The following is a 15,038-nucleotide window of genomic DNA, read 5'->3' on the forward strand; positions in this document are numbered from 1 at the left end:
AAGAGTACATAACCTTTATGTCGAAGGCTGATTTTCTTCTTTCATATAAAGAGCAAATATTATAGATTAATTAATCCAGGATGATTATAATTTAATCACTCTTCCTTCGGCTTCATAAGGGATTTGGCTTGTATTCAGTTGCTCATTCATATTGTTATGAAGAATAAATGCAGTCATAAAATATTTGTGTGCAAGGAATTCACAGAACAACTAACCTGAGAGTCTGCAGGGGGATGCTCGCCAGCCAAACTCTCACCAGAGTCCCACCGTGCATCCTGACTCCTTGAAACAAGCACACAAAAGAGGGTACCCCTCGGGTGAAGAGAATGTGCCAGTGAACGGGTGCTTGCTCCCCCAGCGAAATTTAGGGGAGTTTAGCAACCAACAAAATATTTTAATCTCACAAAATCTCCCCAGTACCTCCTCCTAGGTGCCGTTTTAAACTCTGTGAATAAACTGTGTATTGACTGCTTGATCTTGGTATCATTATTAGAGCTCACTGTGCCTTGGCTCCTCATCCATAAAATGGGTTAATAACGTTTACTGGATAGTGATCAGAGTAATGCGTGTTGAAATGCATTGAACATTGCTCAGCAGGGGCAAGCGCTCAGAGAACGGAAGTTATCGTGACTATTATTATTCTGATAGGGTGTCTCTTGTCAGCATGGAGGCACACTTGCATGAAATAAGGTTGACAGCATGTCCTTCAGACATGCTGATTGGTCTGTTAGAGGCTCAAATGGAGCTGGGGAGATGGCTCAATTTGTAATGTGAGTTCTATCCTCAGAACTCACATTCAAAACAAAACAAAACAAAACAAAACCCCGCCAGGTGTGGCAGCATGCTCCTGATCCCACGAACTCCAACTGAGAAAGCACCAGGGACACTGTGGCTCAGAGCAGTGCTATGATGATAGGAGATATCTATTTCCAAGTTCATTATCTTTTGGGCCTTGGTTTCCTCATATGTTAAATGTCATAACTCTACAGGACTGAGTTGAGGCCCAGTGCGGAGACTCCTACAGTGACAGATGTGCTCCTCCAATGCCACCTCCCATTCAGGAGCGGGCACAGACGACTGACCTGCAGGCTCCCACTGTGAACACATGCTTGGCAGCACCCACCCAGAAGGGGAAGGGCTGCAACTCTGGACTCCCGACAGGTGGACTTGCCTTTAACAGGCCTTAGGACAGAGGTTTGGGGACTCTTTTGGAAAACACGAGATTAATTAAAGGGCATCCTTGGTCATCAGTTCTCAGCTCTGTCTGCATACTAAAATTATCCGAGAGATTGGGGCCCATTTTATCTTCAATGGGGTAGTCCGTAACTCTGCGTTATCAAACCAGGTGAAATCTGTCTACACCCCACTGCGTTAGCTGTAACTCCTGAGACTTCCTCCAGGCTACATTGACAGGCAGCATCATAGTAACAACATACGAAGGAAAAAAGACAATCCAGCTTCCTGGTGGGCCAGACCGGTCATTGTCTATTCTCAAAACAACACAATCCAGCTTCCTGGTGGGCCCGACCAGCCATTGTCTGCTCTCGATGAGGTAAACAGCCCATAGATGGTACACTTTCTTCCCTGGCTTCACTCTCCACCTCAGAGACCAGAGGATGGGCATGACCTCCTGTAATGGTGCCCCTAGTCCTGAGTTTTACGACCTGTGGTAGGATGCTGCTCATGTACGGAAGAGCTGCTGCAGAAACCCTGGCTCTAGCTGTGCTTATGATCCGAAGCACAGGCAGGCCTTGACTGGTTTCTCCCTGTCAATGTCTACGTCAATTCTTTTTCTACAGAAGAAGATAGTCCGGTTTATGACTTATGTGCTACCAAATTTAATCCCAGACTGTTTCTTTCCCACTCCTCTTTATCCTCTGCATCTTCTTCCCTCTTCACGTGAATGACACACAGACTCCTGCACCTTTGGCCTGTGCCTCCAGGACCCCGATGCCAGGGTCATTCTGATGACTCACTTTAACAACGGCCGTACCGCACATGCTCAGTGTCTGCCCATAGCTCACTACTGTAAGACGTTGCTTTATAGCTTGGAGCACAGTGTATTTTCCTATTGCCCTCTTTCCTGCCATGTGCCCATGAGAAGCAATGCCCAAGCTACTTTCTAGAGTGAGTGCTTGCCCTTAATAAGCACCAACCAAGTCCAAAAGCAGAGACCAGCAATTTTTTCTTGGGTTGGGGATCTGGCTGTGTTGGTAAAGTTGACCACCCACAAGCCTGAGGGTCTCTCCGATCAGGCACGGCTGATCTGATGAAATGGCGGCCATTTGGCTCAGAGGGCAGTGCTCTCTGACTGTCTGCAAACTGCTGGTTATTCTAAGATTTGCATTTGAAGAGGGAGGAGCATGTGGGACAACGTTCTCCCTAGAAGTAACTGTAAGAATTTTTAGACTCTTAGGATAGGCAAAAATGCGACAAAAATTAAGTTATCCTTAATTCTGAGGACAGGGGCATTATTAGAAAGAAAACAAAATGTCACAAAAGTTTTTCAAAACATTGTTTCCTCTGTTCTCTTATTTCCAGTGAACTGGTATTTATACTAAGCTCTCTCATAGCATATGGCATGGAGGGAAATTCGTAGCACGTTGTGGGAACTCTTCTGTGTCTGCAATTGCATTTTCTTCCAGACAAGGCTCTTCCCTTGTGTCTTTGCAAGCCGTGTGCGTTGCTCACTTGCTTATCATTTGTGGTAGTGCCGCTGCTAGGGTATGTACAGACAGTTTACATTCAGTTTCTTTTTCTGTAAAGGGTGGGTTATGTGGGGATGTATGCTCTTTATATGTGGCAGGTGTGTGTGCACAAGTGCACACACAAGTGAGGTCGGATGTCAGTGTTAGTGTCTTTCCCTATATTGTTGGTCTAAATCTTAAGGCTGACTGCCAACCACTTTAGGGTCCTGGGATTGAACTACAGCTGGTGGAAAAGGGGAAGGACCTTCTCCTTCAGCCCTGATTCCCTGGCAGACATTACTGCTGCTCTGCAAAGGCCCAGTGAGGTCCATGCCATCTCTCCAGAACAAGGAGAAACACCTGGTCCCGCTGACTTGACTCCACCATTGGAAGAATACCCCAGCCCTGGTGGTGTCAAAGCAGAAAGGCCCTGAGGCTGCTGCCTGGGTTGCTTTCAAATCCTTAATAAAAATGCTGATAAAGTACAGTGAGGTGGAGTATGACCAGCTCTGTTTTGTTCTTCTCATCTGTCACTTATAGGCTTCCCGTTTCATGGCCCATGGGGATGCTCTTCCTGGCTCTGATTTTCTACCTTGGGGTTCCAGAGACAAGTGTCAAAGATGATAGGCATGGCTGCTAGTGGATCCTGGCATGTGGGCCTTACAGATCTTCAGAGCATTGCTGGAGGCCAAAGGAGCACGGCCAAGTCAGGGAGAATGATAGCAAAGACATGCATCACAGGGGGACCAGACGGAGCTCACCATGGTGTGATGATGAAGGACTATCAGCCAATTATCACCACTGCTCAATGGGATGGCTAGATCAAGCTAATTAACATGTGCTGTCTCGTACACAAATGCTTCTTGATTTATGTGTGATGATTTTGCCCATTGTGAACTTCGACTATCAATAAATCAAGGATACATTAAATACACCTAATCTGTGGAGGCTTGTAGCTTAGCTTGCCTTTCTTAATGTTCTCAGAGCACTTGCATAAGCCTGCAGTTGGACAAAATCACCCAATACAAAACCTTTTTGTTAAAAATGATAATAATGATGATGATGATGATAGCTCTAGAGAGATGGCTCAGTGGTTAAGAGTGTTTACTGCTCTTGCAAAGAACTGGAGCTCAGTTGCAGCACCCACATAGGGTGGCTCACAGCGTCTGTGCTGCCAACTCCAAGGGATCTGGTGCCTTCTTATGGCCTTATCGTGCGCGCACGCGCGCGCACACACACACACACACACACACAAACACACACACACACAATTACACATGATTAAAAACAAAATAGATCTTTAAAAACAGCTATCGGTTGAATGCAGAAAGCTATAGAATGGGGCTCGTTGTTTCCCGTCATGATCTTGCACCTGTGACTCAGCATTGCTAGAGAGCTTCGTGCCCTGCATCGCTAACTCAGAGAAGACCTGAATTAAAAAACGACACTGTCATCTGAAGGACGTTGCTGATACAGCCATGAACACACAACAACTAGAGCTGCGTGCACAAGATGTTGATACAAAATAAGACATGAAAATAGGAGGGAACTAGTTGGGAAGAGGAAGAGGGTCTGTAAGTGTGGGGGACGTGAGATGGTGATGCGTAAATGTGTTCACAGTATATTGCAGCTATGTATCAAAATTAAATACATGAATGTGTATAATTCTAAAATTCAAATGATTTCTGTTGAATGACTGTCACTTCATACCAATATAAGGCAAAATATCACAAATTGAACCATTATAAACAGAGCACTGTGTCTCCTAATCTTGTGTGTGTGTGTGTGTGTGTGTGTGTGTGTGTGTGTGTGTGTGTGTGTGATTTTAGAACACTAAACTCTACTCTCTTGGCTGGGAATAGTTCAGTAAGTAGAGTGCTTTGTTAGAATTCACAAAGCCCTGGGTCAAATCCCTAGCATTGCATAGCCTAGCATGGTAGGGCACACTTGTAATTCCAGCACTTGGGAGGTGGAGGTTAGGGTTGTAGATGGTCAAGTTCATCCTTGGCTACATGGTGACTCTGAGGCCAGTGGAGTAATGCCATTAGGATGAGGTTGTCTAGGGTTACAGATTAGTTACAGAATAAAAAGGCAGGAAAAGCAAGGTCTCAGCACTCAGCTAGATTTTACAGAGAGCAGCAGTGCACACACACACACACACACACACACACACACACACACACACACTCATCAAAGCATGAAAAGAGACAGAGTTCCCAAGGCAGAAAGGGGACCTAGTGCTGCTGTCCAGCTCCAGGGGTTGGGTTTTTATATGATTGGGAAGGTGATGAGTTCCCGTTCTCTCTTGGAATTGGGTGATTTGGGCTATAGCAGAGGGTTGGACAATTCAGAAAAGGAAAGCTAATTCCCATCACAGAATCCTCTCCCAGTCGGGAGAGACAGGAAAGTCCCACTGAACAGTTCTTTCCAGAGGGGAAAAATCCACCAAGTCTTTGTTTTGGAGAGGGGGAAGAATCAGGAAGTCCACATCTTAAATGTTTAAGTGAAAAGTACCTCAATCTACCTGGAGCCTTCTTTGCCAACTGCCTATTTGTCTACCTACAGGGATCTGCCTGACTCTCAGACCTTAACTTGGAGAGCTAAGACTCTATCCCCACAAAAAAAAAAACTAAAACTACCCCACTGCTGAAGACAATACCCACACAACTCATTGACCATAGAGAAGTCGAGCTGGTGCCTACATAGAGCCTTCACCTTTACATCCTAGCATCTTTGGTGCAGGAAGGTGCTCTGCATGCTACCAGAGGAGAAATATAAACACCAACTCAACCACAAAACCTTTAATCTACATTGACGATCTACCTGTCATGGCAACACAAAACTTGTGGAAGTAACCAACTAATATCTGATTTGACTTAAGGTCCACTCCATGACATGGAACCCATATCCTACACTTTTGGGTGACCAAAACCTGAGACTAGATAGCCCAGGGACACAGGAGAAAATCAAATACGATTGTTCTAAAAAAAAATAGTAGTGATAAAATGACTTTTATACTTATAGATCAGTGTATTGCTCAGCCACCAACAGAGAAGCTTCCTCCTACAGCAGATGGGAAAAATACAGAGACTCACAGCCAGACATTATGCAGAGAGTGAGAGACACTGGAACACAGCTCTAAATGGGATATCACCATCAAATCCCTTCCTTCAGGGCTCAGATAATCCCCTGAAAGAAGGGAAAAAAAGGGTGTGAGAGACAAAGGGGATGGAGGAGGACACTAACTAAGAAAACAAGGCCTTCTAAGTCAGCTGTGCAAAGCTCATATGAACTCACAGAGACAGAGGCAGCATGCACAGGGCCTGCACAGTTCTGCACCAGGTCCTCTGTATATATATTATGGCTTCCAGTTTAGTGTTTCTATGGGATCTCAAGTGTGCAAATAAGTGGGTCTCTGTTTCTTGTGCCTTCTCTTGGACTCTTTTCTTTCTGTTTGTTTGTTGTGTTCAATTCCAATGTGCTAGTTTTTATATTATATTATATTATATTCCCCTAGAATCCTGCTTGTTTTCTAATGAGAGCTAGAAAGGGAGTAGATCCAGATGTGAGAGGAGGTGGGGAGGAACCTTGAGGAGTAGAGGGAGGGGAAACTGTAATCAGGATATATTATGTGAGAAAAAAAATATTTTCAATGAAAATGGAAAACATCCTCAAAAACAAATAGCTAAAATGAAAATAAAATCGACTTTCTTAATAATTTGGAAGTATACACCATGCTATCATCTGCAGTCAGTCACTGAGATACACAATGGATGTTTTGAACTTTCTCCTTCTAAGTGAAACTGGGTGGGTTTTGATTGGAATTCTTATGATGTTCCCATACTCAGACCCTAGTAACTATCATTGTGCATCGTTTCTATGATTTTTAACTTTTATACATATTCAAAAACATTATGGTGTCATAAATAAAAATGATTTAATTCAACATACTAAAGAAATTATCCACTTAAAAGAAAAGGGCAAGCAAACAAACACACCCAAGAGGTTGACGAGATGGCTCTGTCAGTAAAGAACACAGCACAAGCATGAGGACCTGAGTTTGGGCTCCAGAACCGACGTGGAAAAGGCCAAGTAAACACCCACCGAGCTACATCCCCAGCCTCCAAGACTTAGGACTTTTCAACAGCCATGGTCCCTATCATCTCTCACAGTCTCTTTGGGCAGAAGGCTAGCCCAGGCTCAGCAGAAATGTCTTATCTCCATCCCACAGCATCTAGAGCTTTGGTTGTCAGATTTGGAGATATCTAGACTGTCTGCAGGGTCTCTCACTCACATGTCACGAGGGAGGTTCATGCTGGCTGTCCTTTTAGCCCTTAGCAGCAGCTCTTGGTTTGAATTTCTGTGTGTGGTCACTTTATGCAGCCTGGACTTTCTTACAGTGTAGGATTCCAAGAGACAAAGGGCCATGCAAGATATAATCCCGGGGTTCTGTCTGGCTTGACGTTGCATATGTGCAGGCCTTGTGTGTGCAGTCAGGGACACCGTCAGTGGATCTGTGCAACTGCCCTGCTTTGAATGGAAAACTGTTTCACTATGGTCACCCACTGCTTCTGGCTCTTAAAAATCTTTTTGCCCCCTCTTCCAGAATGAGAGGGAAGTGGTTCAGAAGACCCACCTCTAGCTGAGGAACTATTGGTATAGAGGGGTGCTGGGAAAGGGATAGTCAGTTTTCTTTGGGCTGCCCTTACTCCTGTAGAGGGCCATACATCTATGTACATACTGACAACACTAAATAATCTCTCTCTCTCTCTCTCTCTCTCTCTCTCTCTCTCTCTCTCTCTCTCTCTCTCTCTGTGTGTGTGTGTGTGTGTGTGTGTGTGTGTGTGTGTGAGAGAGAGAGAGAGAGAGAGAGAGAGAGAGAGAGAGAGAGAGAGAGAGAACACATAAAATTGGGAGGACGAATAGTGGTGGTTATGATAGAGAACTGGAGGAGAGGGAAAGGGTGGTGGACTTGATCAAAACACATTATACGCATGTGTGAAATTCTGAATTGATTTAAAAATGATGCAATGCCGGTTCATGGTCTTCCCTTAGAGGCTGTGCAGCCCTTGGTCTACCATATTGCAGCACTCACTCTAACACAGGCAGCAGCAGGATTCAAGGGAAAGAACTGACGATCTCCATCCCTCAAGCATCCGTCCATGCTTCTGTCATGGGGAAGATGAGCGAGGGGGACCTGGCAAGATAGCTCCATTAGTAAAGTGTTTTCTGAGGAAACATGAGGACCCGAGTTCCAGTCTCAGAACCCTTTTAAAAAAAATCCAGACATAGTGGTAGGTGCTTGGAGTCCTAGCACTGGGGAGGTGGAGACAGGGGAATCTGAGGCTTGCCAGCCAGCCTAACCTACCTGATGAACTCCAGGCCAGGGGGAGACCCTTGTCTCCAAAAACAAGGTAGACAGTATCTAAAGAATGACTCTTAAGGTTGACCTCTAGCTTCCACATGCACAACAGGGCACATATGAGCTTGCACACCACAACACACACACACACACACACACACACACACACACACACACACACACACACATAACAGAGCAAGTGGAACAGGGCATGTGTGTCGGACATTCTTTGTAAAAATCTCCTGCTGTGGCACAACTGTCAGATGAAACATTGGGCTATTCTCCGTGTGGCCATGCCAAAGCATCTCATATTCTCATACCAGCCCTGACCTGAGATGGAAACATGGATGTCTGGGTACTCAGAGCCACGTTCTGTGGACTCTCATGGATGATTCCAAAAAGGTGACATTTGACCACTGGTGAGTCCTGTCTTCTTTTGCCCCATCATCATCTGAGGCCCTGGCTGGAACAGAGCCCTGAGCTAGTCAAACTTGGAAGCATGAACTCCAGATAATGAGCTAAATACAGTTGCCTTCCTGCTTCCGTATGTGTGTGTGTGTGTGTGTGTGTGTGTGTGTGTGTGTGTGTGGTGTGGTGTGTGTGTGTGTGTGGTGTGGTGTGTGTGTGTGTGTGTGTGTGCGGTGTGTGTGTGTGGTGTGGTGTGTGTGTGTGTGTGTGTGTGCGGTGTGTGTGTGTGGTGTGGTGTGTGTGTGTGTGTGTGTGTGCGGTGTGTGTGTGTGGTGTGGTGTGTGTGTGTGTGTGTGTGTGTGTGTGTGTGTGTGTGTGCGTGTGTGTGTGTGGTGTGTGTGTGTGTGTGTGGTGTGTGTGTGTGTGTGTGTGTGTGGTGTGTGGCAGGAGGAGATGTCCATGATCTCGTTTCCAGCTGTTTCTACATTGCTATGCTGCCTATCACCTTTGGGCCAGATGCAGTATGAATTATTCATTTGATTTGGGGCAGGTGCACCCATTTCCTCCCTGGACCCCTGGGGCAGGCATAGGAAATTAATTCACAATGTCTAGAGCTGAAGTCAGTTGCAATTTCCACACCGAGGTAAAAATAAACTGAAGATATCGGACTTGAGAAAGCTCAAAGGTGTTGAGAATAGCCATCAGCAATCCTTCATTGCCTCTGCAGAGACAGACCACGGACACCGATCTCCACATTTGTGTTTATGTTAGCTGTCAGAACAAGTTCCTAGGCTAGTCACAACGGTGACTGTGGAGTATCACAGAACCTAAACAATAATAGCAAACTACCCAGAAGTTGGGGGTACACTCGCCAACTTCCCGAGGTTCTCCCCAAGCATAAGCTTTGTTATTGTTAATGATGTGTCCCAGGATTGAAGAGGGGCTCTGACCCTAACTAGATATGTGTGAATTTTAGGCATCTCTTCACCTTTGGTGTTATATGAACCCGAAGGTGCATCTTAGCCATGGCCATTAACCACACCCCAGGCTAAGGACCAGCCCTGGAATTCTGGATTTCCTAAAAGCCAAGACACCATCTCTTTTCCATGTGAGGACTGTTGCTAGTTTCAGGGTCATTTGTAACTGTTTTCAGTCCTGTTTACATTTCAGGTAATCTCTATCCGGACTCCATAAACATGCCCCCGAGCAGAGATGGCTCTCAGTGGGCAGAATGGTAGCTGGCTGTGAGGATGCACTGCGGATGGTTGGACCTGCCCAAAGCAGAAGGAATCTTCTAATGGTCTCACTGCATTTTAGAATCACTCTCAGTTCCCACAGGGCCCTGCCAGGGCAGATGAAGGGCTCCAGCACCCCACCGTGCAGATCTAACTGACTAACTTATGTTTTTTTTTTATATATATACTGAATCAGGTGATCCTCCTAAAAGCAATTTAACAAACACTAATCCATCTTTTTTGATACATAGAACATAAGACGGATTGTAAAAGGAGGCCCATTTCTTACCCACAGTCACATTAAATGGCTTTTACACCAAGGGAATCATCTAACCACTGAGGCTCCCAACTCAGGATGCTTCTTTCAAGAAAAGTCACCTTCATGCTGTGTGTTTTGACCAAACAGTATTCAGTGTTCCCATGACTCAAAGATATTGTTTGCAGGAGATCTGTGTAAACAGCAGGTTTACAGGGTGCCGAGCATCCTTCCTGAATCGCCTTTGGAGAGAAGTTCTTTTTCCCTCCTTTGCATTCATTTTGTTGTTATTTCAGTAATTGCTCTACCTGGACTCCTGGGACACCACAACACCTGGCTGAACTGATTCTTTTCACGCTGTAATTTGAAAAGACTTTTGTGCCATAAAACACCTCAGTCCTGATTCTTTTCTTCTTTGCCGTTTTATTTGGGAACTGTTCGGTCTTAGTTGCCTCTACCGGCTGATGAGTGGGACCTACAAGAAGGCCATGCCGCTACACTTCTAAGCGGTTAGGGTTATTTATGGGGTGAAATTTAGCAATGTGTCTGCTGTTAGAAATATGGAACTTAAACACTTCCAGGGAGGAAACTGGGAGGTGGCTCAGGGGGTGGGGCACTTGCTGTACCCTCATAATGACCTGAATCTTGATTCCTAGAACCGAGAAGCACTGGGCAGAGCGGTGTGTTCTGTAGCCCTAGTGAAGACCAACGTAAGAAAAGACATAGGAGAGACCCCCTGGGGCTCACCTACCAGCCAGCCTAACCCATGAGTTCTAGGTTCAGTGAGAGTCCCTGTCTCAAATGCACAAGCTGGAGAACAGAGACAGACAACCAGTGTCAACCTCTGGCCTCCAAACACACGTACACAAGCACTTCCACACACTTATGCACACATACCAACATGCACACATACCATACACACACATGTCCATATATGCATGCATACAAAATGTTCAGAAAAGGGCAGATTTGGGTGGGGGGGGGCTATGAGACCTGTGTTAGGATCAACCCCAAGATGGTGACAGACCTATTGCTTGCTATGATTTGAAATGGTAACGCATTCTTGTATCAATCTTGAGACTGGAACACTGGACGTAAGTGAATTTTCCAGGTAAAAGTAATAAAGAACAAATCCCTTTTATATGTCAAATACCTCCCTAACAGCACTTTTTACCTGATACCATACAATAAAAAAAGGTTTTTTTTTTGAGACAGGGTCTCATGTAGCCCCGACTGGCCTTGAACAAGTTACAGATGGCCTTAAGCTTCCCATCCTCCTGTTTCCACCCTCAAGGTGCTGGGATTACAGAATTCTCTGGTTGTATGTGGTGTTGAGGGTCAAACCCCATGAAGCTGCATTCCCAACCTGTTTTATGGTAAGTGAATGAACTGGGGCTTTGTCGTGTCCAGCTGCATGTCCAGTGGGTCACAGCTGGGAACAAAAGGCCTAGCTGTGCCACTTCAGGGTAGGTCCACTTTCTCTGTCACTCTGCTGCCCCAACGATCTCTCTCTTTAGGTAACTTTCAAATTTGTTGTTGTTTGCACAGAAGAGGGCATCCTTTTCTTCTCAAAGCACATTCAGAGCACAAATCAAAGAGTCTTTGGTAATTCTGGGCTCTTATTAAGCATTTCAAGTCTGAGCTGGAGAGACGGCTTAGCAGTTAGGAACACTTGCCGCTCTCGGGAAGTCCTGAGTTTGGCTGGTGGCTCACAACCATCTTTAATTCCCGTTCCAGGAGATCTAACATCTACATATGTGTACACACAGTATAGCTACAAGGGTACACATGTGCCACACAAACATACACACTCCAAAAATCTTTATGCAGCACATGAGACATTTGAAAAGGCACTCGTCTCCATGGTTAATTAATTAGATTACTACAGTATTTAAGGATAATAAGTACTTATTTGTAAATCTTAATTGTTTCTCAATTTTAAAAATTATACTATTTATTGTCTATAGGGAGCACATGTAGAGGCCGAAAAATAGCTTGTAGGAGTGGGTTCACTCCTGTTACCAGGTGCAGATGCAGGTGTGTGTGCACGTGTGTGCACGTGCTTATGGAGGACGACTCTGGCTTTCCTTAGATGCGGCCTGTCCTCCCTCCCTCCCTCCCTCCCTCCCTCCCTCCCTCCTTCCCTCCCTCCCTTCCTTCCTTTCCTTCCTTCCCTCTACCTTCTCTCCTCCTCCTTCTCCCCTCTCTCTCGTTTTTTTCTTTCATTTATGACACGGTCTTGCCTTAGCCTAGAACTCACCAAGAAGAATGATCTGTCTGTCTAGTGAGCCCCAGGAATCCTCCCGTCTCCGCTCCCCCAGCACTGGGATCACAAATATGCACCATATCGGCTTTTTATATAGGTCCTGGGGGTCCAACCCCGGTCCTCTTTCCCAACCAGCACGCTATCAACTGAGCCGTCTTCCCCAGGCCCCGCAGACCTCTCTCCTTAGGACTTTTTCAAGAGGTCAGTCAGATCGTGACTCTGGTGGTGTAAGGACTCTCATGACAAGAACAGCTCTGTGCCAAGGACTAGCTAACCAGATAACTGGGGACAACTCCCTAGGCCACTGGGGCAGTCAGGCATGTTTGTGTTAGTCCTATAACTCTGTTCCTAAGGAGGAGCATTCAGGAGTGCTATCTGACCAGAGGAAGGGTGGACAGAAAACAGGAACATTTAGTTTGGGATTCACTGTTTGGGTTAGAATCAAGATGACCTAGACAGCAAGAGTCAAAGTCTGTGTTACTCTCAGCCTAGTTTTTTTCAACCATCGTTTGGGTCTCATTGGTTCTAATTTGTTTAAAAGGAGGAGGGGAGGAAACACCCGATACCATCTGCTTCATTGTTTTGTGGGGAAATGTATGCAGTTTGTGGGGAGGGGGAACGCTGTTTGCCCAGTCTGAAGCTTTTGGTGTTCCCCTACAACTATTTGACCCGAATATATTAAATATTGTAATGTTTGTTACATGTCCCAGGGCAAAAAAGAAAAAGAAATGAGGCTATCACTTATTAGCTTTCTGTTTCTGGATCCTTCCATGGCTGATGCGGCTGCAGCGCAAAAGACAGTAGTGAAATCCGAAGGTAAAGGTTATCTGCTCTTTTATTATGTTTGCAGGATTTAAAGGGTAAGTCAGGAAATGCTTACATAACACCCAGTCAAAGTGGTGGATTAGTCATCAGAGCGGGACTTAAAAGCAGCCTTAATCCTCCAAATCTCCAGGGGTGAAAGGTCAACCTCTAACACCAGGTTGTGTAAAGAACGGAGAAGTCACCAGCTTCTGTTTCGTCGTGGCCCTGCTAAGCCACCGAGGAAATGAGCAGCCAGCCGGGCTGCTGGGAGAGGGGACCACCTCCTCCCCGGAAAGCCACCTGTGAATTCAGGAGGACGTAATTAAAGTCAGAGAGACCCCTGTGCAGAGGCTAGGCAAGCGGGCTTCAGACCCACAGTCCCCCGCTTCAGTCCTGCAAGGGTCAGCTCTCACAGCCTCGGGCATCAACTCTGTCCATCCCCCAGATAAAACCTGCACTTGACATTCTGTGAAATGGCCTGGTAGACCGATGACAGTCATGCAGATGCACCCTTTCCCCCTCAGGAAACCGAGTCAGTAACTTGAGATGGGGCCAGTCCACCTACTCAGACTCAGCTGTCAGAACTATGGGTCACAGTGGGCCGGAAAAGGGGCTGCATCCTGGGTGAAGGACTTGCTGCACCAAGCAGGAAGACCTGACTTTGATCCCCCAGCACCCATGTAAAAAGCCAGGCATGGAGGTGCAGACCTGCGATCCCAGTGCTGGGAAGGAAGAGACAGAAGGATCCCTGGAACTCCGGCCAGACAGCCTAGCCTAACTGGCAACCCCAGGTCCTAATGAGAGAGCCTGTTTCAGAAAATAAGGTGAGTGGCTGGCGAGGGATCTTAGGCTTTCACATACATACATGCACACGTGAATCCAAACACACACACACACACAGAGTATGAACCTCAAATAAATAGAAATAAATGAGTTCTCCCTCCCTTATTCCTCAGTTTACTTACTTCTGTTCTCCAAAAACGAGGGTCACAGATGGATGAAAGACTTCCATAAGTCCTCTAAAAGTACAGTGAGTCTGGGGACTGGAGAGATGGCTCAGTGAGTAAGATCAGTGGCTGCCCTTCTAGAGGACCTGGGTTCAGTTGGCAGCCCACAAACTTCTGGAACTCCAGTTCCAGGGGATCTGACACCCTCTTCTGGCTTGATGGCACTGGGTACACACACGTGATACACAGACATACATCCAGGCAAAACAGTCATGGACAGAAAATAAAATAAGAATCAATGTTTTAGAAATTATGCTGAGTCATGTCATCTATTATTTAAAATAATTTTGGAAGGAGCTGACTGTAATATGACAAAGTCTGTTTATATAGCTGTCCAGCCCTTGGACGCTTTACGTCCATAACCATCTCACTGCCTAGTTACTGTGTATGCGTGTGTGGCCCAATGCAGAGGCCAGTTTCTGTTGTCTTCCTCTATGACTCTTCATCTTATTCTGTGGAACAGGTTCTCTCGTTAAAACCAAGTCATAAAGACGAACTGGCCGGTGATTCTGGGACCTTCCTTCCTCTGCCTCCTCGGTGCTGGAATTTTAGGGGCACACTGACATTCCTGACTTTTTTTTTTATAAAATACGGGATCTAGGGTTCTGTACCCATGTCCTCGTGCTTGCACAGGAGGTATTTTATCCACCAAACTTTCTTCCCAGCCCCCAGCTACTTATTGATTGGATATATGTTTAATACCTCTTAAGACAAAACAATAAAAACCAGTACTCGTGGGGTTTCTGATGGACAGAGACGTTCTTATGAGAAAGTCAAGGTAAGGGATGTCAGAAACCACAGCTCAGACACTTCCTACCTTCTTGTTCTTATCAGCCATTGCCGACCCTGAAAAGGGAGGTCAACTTTCAGATCTCAAACTCCCAGGCTCTGCCTAAGGAGGCTTCCCTCCCTAGCCTCCCTCTAATGCCACAGCGTGTTACATGGGGTGTTTGGAGTCCGTGACTCGGTAAACATCTTTCTTCCATGTGTGGGCAAATCGGAACTTTGGATGC

This window comes from Peromyscus californicus, unplaced genomic scaffold (assembly GCF_007827085.1).
Source record: "Peromyscus californicus insignis strain IS unplaced genomic scaffold, ASM782708v3 Scaffold_14__1_contigs__length_90479793_seg_2, whole genome shotgun sequence".
Lineage (NCBI taxonomy): Eukaryota > Metazoa > Chordata > Mammalia > Rodentia > Cricetidae > Peromyscus > Peromyscus californicus.